The 17,936-nt window shown below is 47.1% G+C and overlaps 1 protein-coding gene across 4 annotated transcripts in view; it reads right to left on the bottom strand.

Annotated features, from left to right (window-relative positions):
• Window positions 1-17,936, bottom strand: part of MPP7 (membrane palmitoylated protein 7) — a 745,631-nt gene that overhangs the window by 707,683 nt on the left and 20,012 nt on the right. The gene's annotated exons all lie outside the window — the stretch shown is intronic.

The following is a 17,936-nucleotide window of genomic DNA, read 5'->3' as shown; positions in this document are numbered from 1 at the left end:
TAAAGCTTGGACTATTGTCCTCAAATCTTCAGGAGACAAAAATGCTCCAAAATGATGACTGGTTCATAAATGAAGAAAAGCAACTTTTACAATAGAAAATACTTGAGCAGGCAGAGAAAGATCCAGTTCAAACAATACTCTCAAATTCCAAACAATTCAACTAAATGATATAGTGTTCGATGGTTTAGACTTGGAGAAAAATTGAAATGTAACGCAGCATGACTGAAATACAACATTTCAAATTTTTTTGAAGGATTGAGTCTAAGATGATTTGCCTTACACCAGTCTGAAATTTCAGATCAAACAGTAATATATATCTGCTCTAGCAAACCATTACATTTAACAGGAAAAAAGTTGTATATCGACAGCATACATACCATCTGTACTACCAATATATTCAATGATTTACACAAAGAAGATGTAAAAATAATATTAAACACAAAATGGGGCATTTATCAACCATGTGATACCCAGATTAGTTTGAGATCTTCCAAAGAAAGGATGTAAACCGCACGATAAAGGAATAACCCAAGACATTTAAAATACCTCGAGTTACTTAACTTGAGCCCCATCCCACCCCCTCTCCCGCAAATAGCCGTTTAAAAAAAAAAAAAAATTTTTTAAGTCAGCACTAAGCCTTGTCCCCAACCCCTCTCTTTTTAATAAAATGAAGGCCCGAATTCCCTCCACCACTAATCTAACCCACTTTCCAGACCGCCAAAGTACTTACAAATTATACCCTGATGGTCTAAATGTAGACACAGAGTTCCCTTTAGGTTCTGGGAGTGACCACTGCCATTTTTTAAAATGGTGCCAGCCACCCCATCACATAATGGGGCAAAAAACTGGTGGGCACCATTCTGAAAAATAGCTGCCACCAGGCAAGGAGTCTAGGGGGCACTCCAGGTCCACACTAGACCACCAGGGCATAATTTGTAAGTACTTTGGGGGTCTGGAGGATAAGCAGTAGGGCCTCTGGGGGCTTTCATTTTTACTGAAAAGGGAGGTGATGGGCATGGCCTGGCACAGACATTAAAACATTTTTTTAAACGGCCACCTCCAGAGGCAGCGGTGGGGGGAAGGAACAGGGGATCTCTGCAGACCCCCCAGAGTTTTTTTGTAGATGGCTCTTGGGCCTTTGACTTAGGTCCCTTTATAAATCCTCCATGGGCCTTATTGCCTCCTTCACATAAATACATAGGATCCAAAAACAGACAATGTGATTGAATACACCTTGGTCCAAGGACTGCATGGAGATAGAATTATTTATGGCAAAGTTGTCTCCTCAAATCATACTTATCTTCATGATCACATCTATACAGCCTAAGCATCGCATCATCCTAATTGCAAGGAAAGCAATTTTCAGGCTTTGTTGACGCATGTCTTATAACTAATCAATGCTGAACATGTAGTTATTACAGCTAGAAAAACAGTACAGCCTGACGAAGCTAAGAGTTTTCATACCAGCACAGTTTATTCCACTCTGTCTGCCATCTCCGTCTCCCAGAGCCGCTCAACAATCTTCCCACCCACTGTGACATCATCAAGGTGATGAGATTAAGCCCCGGAAGACAGCCTAGACATGCGTGCATGGTGTTGTGTTCATGAAGCGTGACAAAGAAGCTCCTTTGTGCGCTCTTCCATGCATGACATTAAATATTTCTTTCACTTGAAATTATGGCTCTTCCTATAAGATCCTTTCTGATTGAGCCCTCTCTTTCAAATCCATCATTTATTCCTGTGATTGAAGGGCAAGGAAAGTATGGCACTAATTTCTAACAGACATCCTAAGGCCAAAACTATCCTGCACAAAAGATAAACTTGCTTTCAGCTTTCTGTCATATTAAATACATTGCAAAAAAAAATTGTTTCTGTGTTACTCAAACATGATGATGTACTACTGAATCAGCTCGGTCCACCTGACTATTCAGTGATGTCACAGCCTTGTATGGATAAGCACAAAGCAGTTTACTAGTTGTTTACATAAGAACATAAAACTTGCCATATTGGGTCAGACAATAGTCCATCAAGCCCAGTATCCTGTTTTCGACAGGTCACAAGTATCTGGCAGGATCCCAAGGGGTAGACAGATTCCAAGCTGATTATCCCATGAATAAGCTGTGGATTTCTGCAACTCTACCTTAATAATGGTTTATGGACGTTTCCTCCAGGAACTTGTCCAAACCTTTTTCAAACGCAGATACACTAATAACTTTCACCATATCCTCTGGCAACAAATTCCAGAGCATAATCATGTGTTGAGTAAAAAAATATTTCCTTTTATTAGTTTTAAATGTATTATCTAGTACCTTCATTGTGTGTCCCTTGGTCTTTGTACTTTTCGAAAGAGTAAATAACTGATTAAGGTTTACTCCTTCCATTCCACTCATTATTTTATAGACCTTTATCATATCTCCCCTCAGCCAAATCTTCTCCAAGCTGAAGAGTCCTAACTCTTTAGCCTTTCTTCATAGAGGAATTGTTCCATCCCCTTTATCATTTTGATGCCCTTCTCTGTACCTTTTCTAATTCTGCTATATCTTTTTTTGATATAAAGGTGACCAAAACTGCACACGATATTCAAGATGAGGTCGCACCATGGAACGATACAGAGGCATTATGATATTCTCTGTTTTATTCTCCATTCCTTTCCTAATAATTCCTAGCATTCTATTTTCTTTCTTGGCTGCTGCTGCAGAAGATTTCAACGCATTTTCACCGATGACATCTAGATCCTTTTCCTGAATGGTGACTCCTAATATGGGACCTTGCATTATGTAACTATAATTTGGGTTACTCTTCCCTGAAGGCTTTATTTTAAAAAGCATTTATTCACTTAAAATTTGGTTTTAAATGTGTAAATACACTTTACCATGTAAGTGAATTTTTGAAAATGGCTATATTATATGCCACTGAATTGTCCATAGGATATTCATATGTAAGTGCACTTTACATGTGCAAATGGCTTTTAAAAATTTGCTACGTGTAATTCTTTTTAAAATTATCTAAGTGCATCACTTTGCACTTCTATTTCCTTGCCAAATCTCCCAGTTGTTCAATGTTCTCTTGCAATTTCTCACAATCTTCTTAAGATTTAATAACTTTGAATAATTTTGTGTCATCGGCAAATTTGATCACCTCACTACTTGTTCCTATTTCCAGGTCATTTATAAATATATTAAAAAGCAGTGGTCTCAGAACAGATCCTTAGGGCACGCCACTATTCACATTTTTCCAGTGGGAAAATTAACCATTTAGCCCTACTCTCTGTTTTGTATCTTTTAACCAGCTGGCAATCCACAATAGGACACTGCCCCCTATCCCATGACTTTTTAATTTCCTAAAAAGTCTCTCATGAGGGATTTTGTCAAATGTTTTCTGGAAATCCAGATATACTATATCAACTGACTCACCTTTATCCGCTTTTATTTATGCTCTCAATACGATATAGCAAATTTGTGAGGCAAGACTTCCTTTGGCTAAATCCATGTTGGCTTTGTCCCATTAAACTATGCTTATCTGTATGTTCAGCAATTTTGTTCTTTATGATAGTTTCTACCATTTTGCCTGGCACAGACGTCAGACTCGCTGGTCTGTAGTTTCCTGGATCACCCCTTTGATCCAGTCTTCAGGTACCATAGATTATGTTACTAATAGTTTACAAATTTCCTAGTACATCTTCAAGGTTCATTGAGATTTGTTTCAGTTCTTCTGAATCATAATTTTTGAATAGCATTTCTGGTATGGGTAAATCTCTTACATCTTCCTCACTGAATAGTGAAGCAAAAAATTCATTTAGTCTCTCTGCTATTGCTTTATCATCCCTAAGTGCCCCTTTGACCCCTTGATCATCTAATAGTTCAACTGACTCCTTCGTAGGCTTTTTACCTCGACTGCACCTGAAAGTTTTTATTATGAGTTTTTGCTTCCACAGCAACCTTCTTTTCAAATTCTCTTTGCCTTCCTTATCAATCCTTTGCATCTGACTTGTCAGTGCTTATGCTCTTTCCTGTTTTCTTCATTTGGATCCCTTTCACATTTCTTGAGAGATGTTCTTTTAGATATTATAGCCTCTCTCACCTCACCAATTAACTATGTCTGTAGTCATTTAGCCTTCCTTCCACCTTTTCTAATGCTTGGAATACATCAGGTCTGGGCTTTCAAGATGGTATTTTTAAACATTTTGAAAGTTAAATGCTGTCTCAGATTTCTTTTTTGTGTTCCCTCCAGTTATTAAGTGAAATTTGATAATGTTGTGATCACTATTACCAAGTAGCTCCAACAGTTACCTCTCGCACCAAATCCTGTGTTCCACTAAGGACTAAGTTTAAAATAGCATACCCCCTTTTGTTGATGATTCTTGTACCAGCTGCTCCATGACGTCATTTATTTCTTCTAGGAACTTTACTTCTCTAGAACGTCCTGATGTAAATTCACGCACTCAATACTCATTATTCCTTTGCTGCTGATTTTTTTAGTTTCCCTAATTTCTTTTAGCATTTAATTGTCTGTTAGTTCATTCTGGCCAGGTGGATGGTAATACAACCCCACTACTATTTTTATTTTTTTTTTTCACCTGGAGTTTCTATTCATAAAGCTTCAACATTGCATTTTGTTTCCTACAGGTCTTTTATCCTGTTTGACTAAATGCTGCTTTAACATATAGTGCCATCCCTCCACCAATTTGATCCATCCTATCACTTCAATATAATTTGTACCCCACAGGTCTCCAAGATGCCAATTAAATCTACCTCTTCATCCAGTGCTATACACTCTAACTCTCCCATCTTGTTTTTTTTAGACTTCTAGCATTTGTATACAGACCTGCTCATCAGTTGTCAGGGGTAATTTGGAATCTTTCTTCACTTTACTTAAAGATACCTGGTCCACGTTGGCATTTATTGCAACCTCTTTACTGGGATGCCCTATTTTCCCTGTTCTCTTAGTATCCTTCAAAGTTACATCAGCTTTCCTTCATCCTCTAGTTTAAAAGCTGCACTATCTCCGTTTTAAACGTTAGTCTCAGGAGCCTGGTTCCACTCTGATTAAGGTGGAGCCCATCCTTTTGGAAAAGGCTCCCCCCTTCCCCAAAATGAAGCCAAGTTCCTAATAAACCTAAGACCCTCTTCCCTGCACCATCTCATCCATGTATTGAGACTCAGGAACTGTGCCTATCTGTAGGGCCCTGCACATGGAATGGGGAACATTTCTGAGAATGTTATCATGGAGGTTCTGGATTTCAATTTTCTACCTAAAATCTTAAATTTGACTTCCTGAACCTCCTTTCTGCACTTTCCTATATCACTGGTACCCATATGTACCAATACAGCTGGTTCCTCCCCAGCACTATCTTAAATCCTATTTATGTGTAGTCCGGCACCTTTGCACCAGGCAGGAAAGTTACTAAGCGGTCCTCATATCCACCAGCCACCCAGCTATCAACCTTCCTAATAACAATTACGAACTATAACAGCCGTCCTAACCCTTCTCTCCTGGGAACGTGCCCCTAAAGACCTATCCTCGGGGCGAGAAGATACTATATCACCTTGAGGGCAGGTCCGAGCTACAGGATTGCTTCCTGCCTCATCAAGCTGATACGCTCCATCCAGGTGACCTTTCTTCTCCAAGGAATTACAAGACTGAAGGTGGGACTTCTCTACTATGTCCCTGAAGATTTCCTCTATATACCGCTCTGTTTTCCTTAGCTCCTCCAGGTCTGCCACTCTAGCTGCAGAGATTGGACTCCTTCTCGGAGGGCTTGGAGCTCTTTCCACTTAGTGCACACATATCTCCCAGCTGGTGAGAGATTGTGGTACTGTACTCAGTGCAAAAGACTAGAAAGCCTCCTTCTCACTGCTGGACTACTTCCTGCACCATAATTTTGTTGATTTGTTATTGAGTTAAAATGTCTAAGGGAGCAGGGATGCAAAGGTAACCTAAAGTACTTTTAGTCTATAGATTTATTTTATATTTGTCTGGCAATGACCTTCAAAACACTACAATTAATCTACCAATATCTTCCTAATTACCCACTTATTTATTCTTGCTTTGAATTACCACATTTGCCAGCGTGTAGGTTGCACTTTTTTCCCCCTCAAAATAGGGGAAAAATATGGAGTGCGTCCTATGCGCCAGTAATCAAAATTAACAGCATCTGGTGGGGGGGGGGGGGGGGGGGAGTGACATGGTGGTGTAGGGGAGCGAGGGTGCACCGCCCAATTGGCCGGTGCAAAGGGGGCTTTGCCCAGCACCGGCCAATTGGGCGGCGCGCCCTCACTCCCTGACGCCACCGCGTCACTTCCCCCCCACCGGACACTGTTTGTTGCAGTCCCGGTCGCTAGGCTAGCGACCGGGTCCTTACCTTTCTCCTGCCTCCCCCGGTCTCGCTGCAATCCGTTGCTCCTGGGGCCTGCAGGGCCGCATGGCAGCGTCTCTCTCCACGTGGAGACGCTGCCGAAGGACGATTCTGACTCCTCCCACTGCCAGGCAACGCGCGCGCGTGAGCAGGGGGCTCTTAAAGGTCCAGCACCCGGAAGTGCTGAACCGCCCTGTTCCTGACGTCAGACGCTGGCTGGCTATTTAAACCATCGTCTGACTTCCTTGCTTTGCCTTTGCAACGAGGTCGCTCTCCTGAGTGCTTAGTTGCTTCCCAGCGTTGCTTTCAGCCTTGGTTCCTGCTTGTTCCAGCCGTGCCTTGCTTCCAGCTCTGGTTCCTGCTTGTTCCAGCCGTGCCTTGCTTCCAGCTCTGGTTCCTGCTTGTTCCAGCCGTGCCTTGCTTCCAGCTCCGGTTCCTGCTTGTTCCAGCCGTGCCTTGCTTCCAGCTCCGGTTCCTGCTTGTTCCAGCCGTGCCTTGCTTCCAGCTCCGGTTCCAGCTTGTTCCAGCCGTGCCTTGCTTCCAGCTCCGGTTCCAGCTTGTCCCAGCCGTGCCTTGCTTCCAGGTCAGGTTCTGTTTGGTCCTGCTGTGCCTTGGCTCCAGCTCTGGGCTCCACTTGCTGTCTACATATCCTGACTCCAGCTCCGGTTCCTGATTCTCCTTTGTCTTCAGCCAGCCACGAACCTTGGTCTTCTTCACGATTCTCCTTTGTCTTCAGCCAGCCACGAACCTTGGTCTTCTTCACGATTCTCCTTTGTCTTCAGCCAGCCACGAACTTTGGTCTTCTTCACGATTCTCCTTTGTCTTCAGCCAGCCACGAACCTTGGTCTTCTTCACGATTCTCCTAAGTCCCAGCGACTCGGACCCCTACGGGCTCCTCCTGGGGGGGTCTCGGGTTTCCAGGGTGAAGACGCCACCAGTCCGCTCCAGCTGAGTGCCGCCTCCCGGCTTATTAACTCCTGTGGACGCTGTCCACCTCAGCCGGCCCAAGGGTCCACTATTGACTTTACTCGTAACATAACAGTTTGCAAAGGCCATGGACTCGGCGGACTCCGCTCCTATGCAGGCCATCCCTGGCATGGCCCAAAGAATCCAGCAGCAACAGCAATGTCTGGAAGTCTTGGCTGCTACGGTGGATCGCCTAGCCAGTCGCTTGGACGCCAATCCTCCACCGCTGGCACCACCCCCGCCTCCACTGGCGGTTCAAGCTCCCGCACAGACTCAGCTTCCAGCGCCTACTCGATACTCCGGGGATGCCAGATCGTGCAGGGCGTTTTTGAATCAGTGCTTCATCCGCTTCACGTTGCTACCAGGGCAGTTCCCGTCTGATGCCGTCAAGGTAGCATATATTTTGTCTCTGCTCGATGGGAGGGCTATGCTATGGGCCTCTCCCATGTGGGAGAAACAGGACGCCATGCTGCACAACTTGCAGGATTTCGTGACTCACTTCAAACAGACTTTTGATGAGCCAGCTCGTGCTACCACTGCTACCACTGAAATTCTACAGCTACGACAAGGATCCCGCTCTCTGGCGGAGTACGCTATTGAATTTCGTACTCTGGCGATGGAACTCGGCTGGCAGGATGACTGTTTGCGGGGTATTTTCCTGGAAGGTCTTGCAGGTCGTATCAAAGACGAGCTGATGGCTCGCGACCTGCCCCTCACTCTGAACGGGGTGATAGACTTGGCCGGGAGGATTGACCGGCGATTGCAGCAACGAGCTAAGGAGGGTCGAGTTCCTCGTCGGCCTGTCTCATTGGCACCCTCCTTCTCCAGGTCTCTGATTGTACCTCACAAGACACCATCAGCCTCCCACAGCTCCTCAGAGGAACTTATGCAGCTTGGACGGGCACCGCTAACCGAGGAGGAGAAGACACGACGCCGCACTCTGGGCCTGTGCTTATACTGCGGCACTAAGGGTCATTTCCTGGGTCAATGTCCTGCGAGACCGGGAAATGCTCGAGTCTAGGGAGAGATGAGGAGGTTCCCCTAGGCTATGTTAATGCTACTCCTCAATGTACAGTTCCTATAACGCTGGAATATCCAGGTGGCTCCTTGCAGACTCTAGCTTTCATTGATTCCGGAGCCGGAGGGAACTTTATCTGGAGAGAACTGGTACACCAATTAGGACTACCTACTAAGCGCCGGATACCTCCGTTACGGGTTACCTCTATCCGGGGAACCCCTCTACCTGGATCCATTTCTGAAACCACGATGCCTCTCACTTTACGGACGGGAGTGCTTCACACTGAGACAATCTCCTTTTTGCTACTGGATAAATCGGTGCACCCTGTGGTCCTGGGACTCCCTTGGTTGCAACAACATGCTCCGGTGATCCATTGGGACTCTCTCCAAATTGCGCAATGGAGTCCTTCCTGTTTCCAGAATTGCCTGGATCCCGTTCCTAGACCGGAGATATTACTCTCTCACTCTGCCCTGGACCTTCCTTTGCCGTACCAGGATTACGCTGACGTGTTCTCCAAACAAAAAGCTGAACTGCTTCCATGCCATCGGCCCTTCGACTGTGCCATTGATTTACTACCTGGTTCCACTCCCCCGCGGGGTAGGGTATACCCTCTTTCTCTGCCAGAAACCCATGCAATGTCAGACTACATTACGGAGAATCTTGCCAAAGGGTTCATTCGCCCTTCGCACTCTCCTGCAGGAGCAGGATTCTTTTTTGTGTCCAAAAAAGATGGCTCCCTCCGGCCGTGCATAGACTATCGAGGTCTGAACTCCATCACTAAGAAAGATCGCTATCCCTTGCCTCTGATCCCAGAACTGCTCGATAGACTTCAGGGGGCCAAGATCTTTACAAAATTGGATTTACGTGGAGCATACAATTTGGTTCGTATTCGTCCCGGTGACGAGTGGAAGACAGCGTTCAACACGCGAGATGGACATTACGAATACTTAGTAATGCCTTTTGGCTTATGTAATGCCCCTGCTGTCTTCCAGAATCTGATGAATGAGGTACTCCGAGAGATGCTTCATTCTTTCGTCATAGTGTACCTTGATGACGTTCTGATCTATTCCCAAGATCTCTCCTCCCATCGCCAACACGTCAAACAGGTCTTACAGGCTCTAAGAGACAATCATCTATACGCTAAATTTGAAAAATGTCAGTTTGAGCGCGAGTCGCTTCCGTTCTTGGGATATATTGTTTCCTCGTCCGGTTTCCAGATGGACCCAGAGAAGGTGGCGGCCATTGTCAAATGGCCTCGCCCGTCTGGCCTGAAGGCGCTACAGCGATTCCTTGGATTCGCCAATTTTTACAGGCATTTTATACCACATTACTCCCAGAAGGTAGCTCCTCTCACGGCGCTTACTCGCAAAGGGGTTAACGCTCACGATTGGTCCACCACCGCCTCGGCTGCCTTTGAAGACTTAAAACAAGCATTCCTAGACGCTTCCTGCCTACGACACCCAGATCCACAACGACCCTTCATCCTGGAGGTCGATGCCTCGAATCTGGCTGTTGGAGCGGTGCTCAGTCAACACGATACTTCGGGCAAATTGATGCCATGTTCTTACTTCTCTAAAAAGTTTTCGCCTGCTGAATGTAACTATGGCATCGGAGACAAAGAACTCTTAGCCATCAAGTTGGCCTTCGAGGAGTGGAGGCAATGGCTGGAGGGGGCTAATCATCCGGTGACAGTGTACACTGATCACAAAAATTTATTGTACTTGGCCCAAGCTCAACGACTAAACTCGCGGCAAGCAAGATGGTCACTCTTCTTCAGTCATTTCAATTTCATCCTCAAGTTTCGACCAGCTGAGAAGAACGTTCGAGCCGATGCTCTATCTCGTACCTATCAGCCGGAAGAAGAGGACGACTCTCCACGAACCATCCTGGATCCTGCCTGTGTTCAAATAACTACCACTTCCATTGCTTCCTCAAATAAGACTACCGTTCCTAAGAGGCTTCGGAGGAAAGTCTTGTCTTGGGGCCATGACTCCTTGACCGGGGGACATGCTGGTAGACTAAGAACATTGGATCTTATAAATCGTTTCTATTGGTGGCCTGGTCTTCGACGTGATGTTTCCCTTTACGTGAATTCTTGCCCCACTTGCGCCCTGCAGAAACCGCTTAATGGCCCTCCGAGAGGGTTTCTACAACCGTTACCTATACCCACGGAACCCTGGACACATATTGCTACTGATTTTATGGTGGAACTCCCGCCTTCGCAAGGCAAGACTGTGGTATGGGTCACGGTGGACCGCTTCTCTAAAATGGCTCACTTTGTGCCTTTGCCCAAATTACCTTCCGCCACTGAACTGGCTTCTCTGTTCACACACCATGTATTCCGTATTCATGGTCTGCCTCAGGACATTGTATCTGACAGAGGCCCTCAATTCACAGCCAGGTATTGGAAAGCCTTATGCAAAAAATTTAAGATCCAGCTGAGTTTCTCCTCCGCTTTCCACCCGCAAAGTAATGGGCAAACCGAACGCATGAATCGTTCATTAAAGTTGTTCCTACGAGCGTTCATTAACCACAAACAAGATAATTGGGTGGAGCTTTTGCCTTGGGCAGAATTCGCCTATAATAATCAAATACATACGGCGACGGGGAAATCCCCTTTTCAAATTGTGTACGGTAAACAGCTCAAACCACCGTTACCTCTACCAGTACCAACCTCCTCACCAGCTGCTCAATTGACCGCGGACCAATTGAGTAAACTTTGGTCCTCTACTCAACACCGACTTCAGAAAGTCGCACGCACTTCTAAACGCTACTATGATCGACACCGAAAACCGGCATTCGCTTTTTTCCCAGGCGATCGAGTGTGGCTTAGTACAAAGAACATTCATCTGAGGCAACCTTCCAAGAAGCTCTCACCCAAGTTCTGTGGTCCTTTCCGCGTTGCAGAGAGGGTAGGGCTGGTCTCTTACCGCCTACGACTCCCAACCACTTTACGCATTCATGATGTCTTTCACGTCTCCCTCTTAAAACCAGTGATTCTTTCCAGATTCCACCCCAGGCCTCTTGAGGACGCTTCCATCACTACGGATGAGGATCCTACGTTTCAGGTACGAGAGGTCCTGGATGCTCGCTTCGCCAACAGACGTTGGGAATATTTGCTAGCCTGGGAAGGTTGTGGAGACGAAGACAATACGTGGGAGCCTGCCCGCAACATCTTGGACAAGACTCTTCTGCAGCAATATCATCTGGACCATCCTGACAGGCCAAGCCCTCTGAAGAGGGGGCGTAAAGGGGGGGGTACTGTTGCAGTCCCGGTCGCTAGGCTAGCGACCGGGTCCTTACCTTTCTCCTGCCTCCCCCGGTCTCGCTGCAATCCGTTGCTCCTGGGGCCTGCAGGGCCGCATGGCAGCGTCTCTCTCCACGTGGAGACGCTGCCGAAGGACGATTCTGACTCCTCCCACTGCCAGGCAACGCGCGCGCGTGAGCAGGGGGCTCTTAAAGGTCCAGCACCCGGAAGTGCTGAACCGCCCTGTTCCTGACGTCAGACGCTGGCTGGCTATTTAAACCATCGTCTGACTTCCTTGCTTTGCCTTTGCAACGAGGTCGCTCTCCTGAGTGCTTAGTTGCTTCCCAGCGTTGCTTTCAGCCTTGGTTCCTGCTTGTTCCAGCCGTGCCTTGCTTCCAGCTCTGGTTCCTGCTTGTTCCAGCCGTGCCTTGCTTCCAGCTCTGGTTCCTGCTTGTTCCAGCCGTGCCTTGCTTCCAGCTCCGGTTCCTGCTTGTTCCAGCCGTGCCTTGCTTCCAGCTCCGGTTCCTGCTTGTTCCAGCCGTGCCTTGCTTCCAGCTCCGGTTCCAGCTTGTTCCAGCCGTGCCTTGCTTCCAGCTCCGGTTCCAGCTTGTTCCAGCCGTGCCTTGCTTCCAGCTCCGGTTCCAGCTTGTCCCAGCCGTGCCTTGCTTCCAGGTCAGGTTCTGTTTGGTCCTGCTGTGCCTTGGCTCCAGCTCTGGGCTCCACTTGCTGTCTACATATCCTGACTCCAGCTCCGGTTCCTGATTCTCCTTTGTCTTCAGCCAGCCACGAACCTTGGTCTTCTTCACGATTCTCCTTTGTCTTCAGCCAGCCACGAACCTTGGTCTTCTTCACGATTCTCCTTTGTCTTCAGCCAGCCACGAACTTTGGTCTTCTTCACGATTCTCCTTTGTCTTCAGCCAGCCACGAACCTTGGTCTTCTTCACGATTCTCCTAAGTCCCAGCGACTCGGACCCCTACGGGCTCCTCCTGGGGGGGTCTCGGGTTTCCAGGGTGAAGACGCCACCAGTCCGCTCCAGCTGAGTGCCGCCTCCCGGCTTATTAACTCCTGTGGACGCTGTCCACCTCAGCCGGCCCAAGGGTCCACTATTGACTTTACTCGTAACATAACACTGTTAGTATAATCAAAATTATTAACAGTGTCCGGGGGGGGGGGGGGGGGGGGGGGGGGTGAAGCGGTGGCGTCGGGGAGCGAGGGCGCGCCGCCCAATTGGCCGGTGCTGGGCAAAAGGGACTTGCTGAAGTGCGGCAAGCCCCTTTTGCCCAACACTGGAGAATGATGCACAAGACAGGGAATTTTGATTGTCTACACATTTTTAAGGAAAAATAGTTTTCTAACTTGGCCGGTACACAAGGCAAGGAATCAAGGCCGGTGCTAGGCAAAAGGGGCTTGCAGCAGCCAAGTTAGAAAATTATTTTTTCCTTAAAAATGTGTAGACAAAAGGGGGTGCATCTTTTTTTCAATTTAAAGTTTTATTAGTTTTACACAGTAACAACATTCCAAACAATTGCATATGAAAGAAATCAAACAAGCTCATATGAAGGATAATCGTACAACGATTTACAGTGAACAGAAGGAATGCTCTTCACCCCTCCCCCTCCCCTATCCCTCCCACCCTCCCTCACATGATAGAGTCAGCTGCCCAGTGTATAGTATTGTATAAACAATGAATTCCTAGAACATAAATAGAAGAATACAAGCATAGTAATAATATGTATAGACAATCCAAGTCTCTAAACTAAAAGCCATTGCCAGTTATTTCACTTAACCTGTGGATAGTTTTTAAGTATAACAATCCAAATCAGGAAGATCCCAATACTACTGGGTCCCAACAGATACCATTTATCCCAGAAATGTTTCATAATTGTGGCATATAGTCCACAAAAGGTTTCCAAGTTTCTGTAAAGGAAGCTATTCGATTATGCTTAGTAGCAGTTAAAGAGGCCAATCTGTAGTAATAATGGAGTCGTTCCTCGAGTTCCATAATCTTAGGGATGTGATCTGATTTCCAGTGAGATGCGAGTAGGCTACGAGCTGCTATAAAAAGCTGCGCACACAGCCGTTGATGCGTTTTGGGTATGATGTCAGGAAAAATACCTAATAAGGCCATAGCTGCTGATGGGAGCACCTCCACCGCTAATAATTTGCTAAGCCAAGCGAAAGTTGCCTGCCAGTATGGTGTCAGCTTGGGGCAGTCCCACCAGATGTGGAAATAGGAGCCGCGGCCTGCACACTGACACCAACAGGTATCATCCGTCTGTGGGTAAAACCTATGGGGTAGATTTTCAGACCACGCGAATAGGCGTACTTTTGCTGGCGCATCAGGCGCAAGCAAAAGTACGCGGGATTTTAGTAGATACGCGCGTAGCCGCGCGTATCCGCTAAAATCCTGGATCGGCGTGCGCAAGGCTATCGATTCTGTATAGCCGGCGCGCGCCGAGCCGCGCAGCCTACCCCCGTTCCCTCTGAGGCCGCTCCGAAATCGGAGTGGCCTCGGAGGGAATCCTCTAACGCCCTCCCCTCACCTTCCCCTCCCTTCCTCTACCTAACCCACCCGCCCGGCCCTGTCTACACCCCCTCCTTACCTTTGTCGGGGGATTTACGCCTCCCAGAGGGAGGCGTAAATCCCCGCGCGCCAGCGGGCCGCTAGCGCGCCGGGACGCGACCTGGGGGCGGGTCCGGAGGGCGCGGCCACGCCCCCGGGCCCGCCCCCAAAACGCTGCCGACACGCCCCCTAAACGCCACGTGGCTCGGGCCCGCCCCCCGACACGCCCCCCTCGGAAAACCCCGGGACTTACGCGAGTCCCGGGGTCTGCGCGCGCCGGTAGGCCTATTGAACATAGGCGCACCGGCGCGCAGGGCCCTGCTCGCCTAAATCCGCTCGGATTTAGGCGGATTTAGGCGAGTAGGGCTCTTAAAATCCGCCCCTATGAATTCTGTCTGGCGTAAAATACCAGCGATAGATCATTTTATAGCAGTTCTCCTGCATTCTGGCAGAGATCGAGCATGTTTTAGCCATACTCAAAACCTCCCTCCATGTGCTATCTTCCAGCTGCTCACCTAAATCAGATTCCCAGCGTTTTATAAATAAACACTGCTCCAGCCCTTGTGAAAAGAATAATTGATAAAGCTTAGATATGGAACCAGTGATAAAATCACTATTTGAGCAATAGGCTTCCACCAATGTCCGACCAGGACGGAGATGATTGGCCCTTTGCTGGAAGCAGATAAAATGTGCAATCTGAGCATAAGCTAAAATGTCACAGCTGACAAGGTGATATTTATCTGTCAGCTGATCCCGTGAGAGAAGCACATCCTGAGACAGGAGATGCCCAATACTAGTGATTCCCTTTTCCCGCCATAACTTAAAGTGCGGGTTTTGATAGCCACTAGGGAAGTATTCATTATTATATAAGGAAGTGTGATAGAAATATCTATGGCTCCCCACCAGCTGCTTGCCTTATTGATTCCACACTCGTAAAGTGACAGCCAGGGACCAGGGGATATAGTTTACAGGTTGCCACGGCATAGCCAACTCCATTGAGCCCATTATAGCTTGTTCAATCTGCACCCACTGTTTAGGAAATCGAGACCTATTTATGTCAAGTAACACCCTTAATTGAGAAGCCGCATAATACCGCATAAGGTTGAGAACCCCTAACCCACCCTGAGATTTTGATAAACATAATATGGATCATGAGATCCTAGGTGGCCTGCGACGCCAAATAAAATCAAAGATCTTTTTCTGCCAATTGCGTAAAATTGGAGAGGGTAGGGAGGAGAACAAATACAGGAACTTCGGCAATATGGTCATTTTAATAATGGCTACCCTACCAAGCCAGGAGAAGGAGCCACTATTCCACCGACTCAAGTCATTCATAATCTTGTCCACTAGTGGTGTATAATTAATGCGGTATAAGTCAGACAACTTAGAGGAGAGCAGCACCCCCAGGTATTTGATATGTGTTTTTGCCCATTTAAACGGAAATTGTTCCTTAATGGTCTGAACTGTGTGCGGGTCTAGATTAAGATTAAGCAGCTCAGATTTCTCAAGGTTAACCCTAAGGCCAAATACAGCACTGAACCTAGCTAATTCCCGCATCACTCCCCTCAGGGAGTTAACTGGATCTGTCAAAATTAACAACACATCATCAGCGAAGAGCGATAGTTTATGTTGTGAATCCCCAAAAGGCACTCCTCTAATATCTATGGACCTTCTGATGAAATTGGGAGAGGCTCCAGATAGAGGTTAAACAGGAGTGGGGAAAGGGGGCACCCCTGCCTGGTGCCCCGTCCTATATCAAAGGCCGCACCATACCCATTGTTAACTTTAATCCTGGCTTTGGGCTTGTCATACAGCTTCTGCACCCATTTGAGAAAATAAGGTCCAAATGCCATCTTTTGTAAGGAAAGAAATAAAAAAGGCCAGTGGACTAAATCAAACGCCTTCTCAGCGTCAATAGACAATAACACCGCCAGGTCCTTCTCTTTGTGTACCCAACCCACTAAGTCCAACACTTTGCGAATATTATCTGCTGCCATGCGATGGGGAACAAAACCGACTTGGTCGGTATGTACCAGCTGTGGTAAGAAGGTGCTCAGTCTAAGAACCAATATACGAGCCAATTGTTTAAGATCGAGATTGATTAAAGAGATAGGCCGGTATGAGGCACATTGAGTGGGATCCCGCCCCGGTTTAGCCAGTACCGTGATTCCTGCTACATTAGCCTGGGGAGTAAGCTCCCCTTCCTCACGAAAGCTATTAAAGAATTGAGCAAGTGGTTCTGCTATAGTATGTGCACATTTTTTATAATAGACACTTGAAAGACCATCTAGTCCTGGAGCCTTGCCTGGTTTAAGGGCTTTTATTACTTCCAGGTCCTCTTGTACCGTAATGGGGGCATCCAAAAATTTCTGCTGCTCATCAGAAAGTATAGGCAGATTAATACCCTGCAAATAGTCACATATATCCGTGTAACGTATGTGCTCATCATTGCTATATAGAGTTCTGGAGAAGCCAGAAAAGGCAGCCCGTATCTCCTGAGATGCGGTCAATATATTTCCCCCATAATCTTTAATTTTAGAAACAGTGTTCTGAGATAGCCTAGCTTTCAACTTTCGGGCTAATAAGTGCCCCGTTTTGTCACCTCCCTTGTAGTATGCTTGTCTGGTAATCTCCATCTGATGAAGAAGTTGTGCATTATCTAATTTATATAATTCGGATTTCAAAGCTAATAGCTTCTGATAGCATCGAGGGGACTGCGTACGCATGTGTTCAGTGGATAACACCTTAAGGGCACTTAGACTCTCATCCCTAGCTTGTTCCCTGAGTCGCTTACACAGAGCGGCTCTAGAAATCAGCAAACCCCTAGCTACTGCCTTGGAGCATTCCCATAAAATACTGGGGGATATGGTGGGATCAGCGTTTAACTCAAAATATTCCTGTAGTTGTTCCTCAAACTTTTTAGCAAAAGCCTTGTCCCGAAATAATGACCAATAAGCTTCCAGAATCGGTCTCCCAAATCATTATTGCTCATGTCAATATCTATGCTAATAGGAGCATGATCAGACCAAGTAATGGTGTCGATCTCCACACCATGGGCTCGGTTCCCCAGCTGTTTATCAATCAGAAAATAATCTATACGGGAATAGCTGTCGTGGGGCGTGGAGTAAAAAGTATATGAGCGGGATTGGGGAAACCGAGTCCTCCATATATCTATTAAACTCCAATCTGCTATGATATTCTTCAGTGCCTTTCTAGGCTTACAGGGAGATTGGGGCCGATCACTTGAGGGATCCAGATCCTGTCTCAATGTAATGTTAAAGTCACCTCCTATGACTAAGGAGCCATCTGCATGGGTTAATAACAGCTTTTGGAACTTCAGTAGGAAGGACTCATGGTCCATGCAACTCGAGAGCCCCAAGGGCAGCTGAGGCATCGAGGCCACGTCCCTCACCGAGGCATCCTTGACATGGGACAGAATCGATGGAATGGATGGGTCTGCCACCTTGAAGCCCCAGGCGCTCAATGACACTGGCACAGAAGATCCTTTCGACATAGAGGGCAGTCATGCACCCCGATGGCATCCTGGCCCCTCAACGTAGTCAAGGGTGTCCATGACACTCAATGGCAGTCCTGGTCCCCGACGCGGTCCTGACATCGATGCGTCAGATTAATGGTGTGCTGCTGAAGGTGCGGCAGCAAGCTGCTTGCCCAGGCTCTCTTCCCAGGGAAACTGTACTGCCATCCCCAGCAACCAGGAGGGGAGGCTACATCATCCAGAGTTCCTGCTCATGGAGACTAGTTCCTTTGGGTGTAGGGGGGTGTGGC

The sequence above is a fragment of the Rhinatrema bivittatum genome, chromosome 2, assembly GCF_901001135.1.
Source record: "Rhinatrema bivittatum chromosome 2, aRhiBiv1.1, whole genome shotgun sequence".
NCBI lineage: Eukaryota > Metazoa > Chordata > Amphibia > Gymnophiona > Rhinatrematidae > Rhinatrema > Rhinatrema bivittatum.
The sequence above is the reverse complement of the archived record's forward strand: the minus strand, read 5'-3'. Positions and strand labels throughout refer to the sequence as shown.